Raw genomic sequence first — 4279 nt, forward strand, 5'->3', positions numbered from 1 at the left:
TTAATTTATACACTCGATATGAATATGGTAGAAATTCAGTATCTGAATACGGATCAAATGATTAATATAAGAGATTGAAGGGTTGTTAGAATTAAATTTCAAGTTCTGTGTTTGGTAGTAAATAAATTAACCTGGATCTGTATTTTATAATTTATTTCATCAAAGGTAATATGTTAAAGGTACTTGGATGAGAAATTATGAGAATAATCTGGTAGGGTAAAATTACGAAAATACCCTTATGTTGTAAGATGACAAGAATTGTCCCTGGAAGTTGGTTAATAACTCTGAAAAGACATATTGACCCGGTAAAAATTATTGATGTGCATAAGAAATGCTAGTTTTGCTTAGGAAATGCGGATAACCGGTTTTTAGTCTTATGAGGGTTTGTGGAGGATACTAGAAGTCTGTTAAGGGAATCATTTCAATATAAGATAATGTTCGGGAAAGCAATTGATCATAGGATCTCTAAATTATAATTATTTTCGTTAAGAGGTAATACCGAAATTATTTGGTTAAGAAATTACAAAAATGTCCTTGAGAGATAAAATAGTATGAGTTGACCCTGAATGACAAAGTACTTTGAGGATTTATACTTAACTCGATTAAGTACGAATTTAATTATTAAGATTTGTCTTTGTACATAAAAATTCATGATATTTCGTTTGTAAAATCTGAGAAGGCAATTGACTCGAAAATATTCGAGTAATGAGTGAATACCTGAAGAACAATTTGTCGGGGTGTTTTGTTGTCAGAATTATTCGAAATGACTGAAACAAATGATAAGATTGAAATTAATAGTAAGATCAGACGGAAGGAAATGATTAAAGTGCACTGAATCTGTAAAATGACCAAAAATACCCCTGTAATGGAAATGACCCAAGAATATCACCAAGCTCAAGAATGATTGGATATCCTCGAACTCTGAAATGAATGGAATAAAACTGAACACCAAAATAACCTTATGGCCTAAATTAAGTAAATGTCTTAGATTAATTAAGGAATCCAAGTAAGCATATGTATTGGACTACCTTTAAAGGTAATGGAAAACAATTTAAGTGATTAGATCAACCCTAAAGCTATGTTAATACCTGAATGACATAGATATTACTGGAACATGTGTTCGTCTTCTCATGTAACATCCGCACTACCGGGTTAGTGACCAAATTGTAAAGTTTCAGAATTTGGTGACTAAAGTAGAAGAATGAAAGAATTCAATGATTATTTGAATATATATTGAAGGTTATTTGGTAATTATTAAAGGAAATTAAGGGTATTATGGTCATTTGACCAGAAAGATTTTTTATAATTTTTTTTTAAAGGATAATAAGCACGTAGGAAGAAGAGTCCAGAGCATTCTTCAGTATTCTTCCTCCTCTCAACCGTGAAGCTTGGTATAAGGTAAGTGAGTCTTTAGTTGGTTAATTCTTTCGTTTTAAAGCTTGTTTTGATTCTTGGGATATTAAGAAAGATTAAGGAAAGCTTTAGGTGGCTTAAACCTCAAAGATTAACAAGTTATGAGAAATTAAGAAAAATGAGTTTTTAAGTGAATTTTTTATATGGAAGGAGTTAATAGATTGTGAAGTTGAATTTGACTTGTCAAGGATTAAATTAAGAGATATGAAGTGATAGAATGGGTTGTAGAACATATTGGAAATTTAGTGTGATTCTTGAATGACATGTAAAGGATAGAATTTGGAGTTTAAAGAAGTGATTATGGAGTAGAAATGAGTTTAAGTATGTGTATGAAAGTTAGGAATATTAAAGGGAATGAAGTATGATATGTTGAGCTGAAAATGAAGGATTTTCGAGCTAAAAATATGATTTCTGGGCAAGGGGAATCGGTACCCATTCAAGGGGAACCGATACCCCTTCAAACGAACAAGAATTTCCAGTATGTCATGGGGGAACCGATACCCCCATAGGGGGGAACCGATTCCCCCTAAAGGAAAATTGGGATTATGAGTTTAATTAGTTAGTTTAAGTTGCTAGTATCCAATTACAAGGTGTAGGTATCTAATGATGGTCTCGAAATGTACGTTTATGTAGATTCTACGCATAAAGCAATTCCGGAACGTTTGGCAAGTAAGATCGATCAAGGGAAAGATAAGAGATTGGAATTGACCAGTGAGGCCAGGTGAGTGCATATTCGATAGTATATGATGCGATGGGAATAAGACTTGCGATGAGTCTATTTCCTGAAGTGTTACACATGAATGCATGATTAAAGACATGAGTTGAATATGCATGTATGTATGCTTGATTATATGGATCGATCTGTTCTTTTATGTGTTAGATGATAAAGTATAAGTAATTACATAAGAAAGGTTATGAATTAGATGAGATGTAAACTATGTGATCATAGTAAATATAATTATTATTATATGATAAGTGAAATAAGCTGGATAATATTGATCTATAGGATGAAGTGAGAATAGTACACTAACTAGGAGATTTGAACATAAATGATAAGATGAACATATAAGATAAGCTAGATGGGAAAGATTCATATGTTTAAATAAAGCAATAACACATAGGTTGAATGATAGAAATTTGTGAAGTTATATGAGAATATTATACGAGTTATATGAAATTGAATTAAGTAAACAGATTAGATTATACATAAAGAAATAATAGAAGTGAGATGTGTTTATAAGTCTGACAGAGATGAATATGAATATGAATTATAAGAGTGCTATATGATTTATATTAGGATAAATCTTGAGGATATATATATATATATATATATATATATATATATATATGAAATGAAATGAAATGAAATGAGTTATATGAATACATAATTATGTGATGAAATGGTGGATTACATGAACATGTGAATATATATATATAGGTCTAAGAGAAGGCATAAGATTAAGATATAAGCAATGTGACTATAAGTATATATATGTGCTCTAAGTGATATGACTTATAGGTATTTCTATTAATATGTTACATAATATGTTATGGATGTTAAATGAATTATGTGATGGTATAAGAAATGATATGAAATATATATATGTGAAAACAAGTATATGTTATGAGATAAGACTTATGACTATAAGCTACGGGAAAGTGTTCTAGGTGTTTCGATGTATTATATGAAGTATATGATCTTATGTGAACAAGATATGATAAGTATGTTTATATGAATAAAGGTGATTGGGTGAGAAATGATAAAAATTATATGAAACCATGACATATGTGACATGTGAATTATATGGAAATGATCTACGTGTAAGTGAACTACGGGACTATGTGATCATATGAAAAGAAGCTATGTGATAAGTGATATGTGAAAGTGAATTACAAGTTTATGTGAATATTTGAAATGAAATAAATGATAACGCCCATGTTATGTGTCATGAGAGCTAGGGGTATAGTTGGCATGCCAAGAGTCGAGGGTCTACTCGGTTCTTTAGGACATATGTATATCCTTTGGAACCTGTGTGAAGTCTTGAAAGACACATACTTGATCCATAGTATATGTATATGATTCTTAAGGAATTCTATGTGGTCCTTATGGACATCATTATATGGCACTACGGTGCAATTCTACGGGCACTTCGGTGCAATTCTACGGGCACTTCGGTGCAATTCTACGGGGCACTTCGGTGCATTTATACGAGCTGTGGTGACAGCATAGTGCACAACCTCTATAGACTCACATATCGATAGTTCTCACATATGTACATGGGCTAATCCAGAGATATGAACAAATATAAGTTAGTGGTATGATAAATGCTATAGAAATGATATGATGTTGCGTGTGCATAGTGTTTGATTGAAATAGTATGTGATTATATGATAAACTGTTAATGATGAAGTATGTGTATGCATGTATTTACTGCAATTAATCTGATATGATTTTATACGATATGAAAAATGCATGAAATTGCTGTAACATGATAGAATAGAACATGCATGTATCAATATAGGTTTTAAAGTGCATTATAAGTTGTTATGCCTCACTAAGTCTTCGACTTAGCGTGTGATTGTTTCACACGTAGGTTTCGAGAAGAGTAAGGAGTGATGCGGGGCAAGACAGGTCAGTTTTCCTTACCAAAAGATCAGATCAGAAATATTTGACAAAGTATGTTTTTGGTTATGTATAAAGTGTTGACATGTAATAAGTCATTAAGTACGAGCACTCTGATAAAGTATGTATTTTGTTTTAAATAAAGTTTTAAATTTTCCGGGATTTTTCTTAAGAGTCAAGGTTTAAAAAGTCAATGTGACACTTCGGACTCGTATCCGGGTCGGATACGGGTTGGGGGTGTTA

Source organism: Hibiscus syriacus, unplaced genomic scaffold (genome assembly GCF_006381635.1).
Source record: "Hibiscus syriacus cultivar Baekdansim isolate YM2019G1 unplaced genomic scaffold, ASM638163v2 tig00110198_pilon, whole genome shotgun sequence".
NCBI lineage: Eukaryota > Viridiplantae > Streptophyta > Magnoliopsida > Malvales > Malvaceae > Hibiscus > Hibiscus syriacus.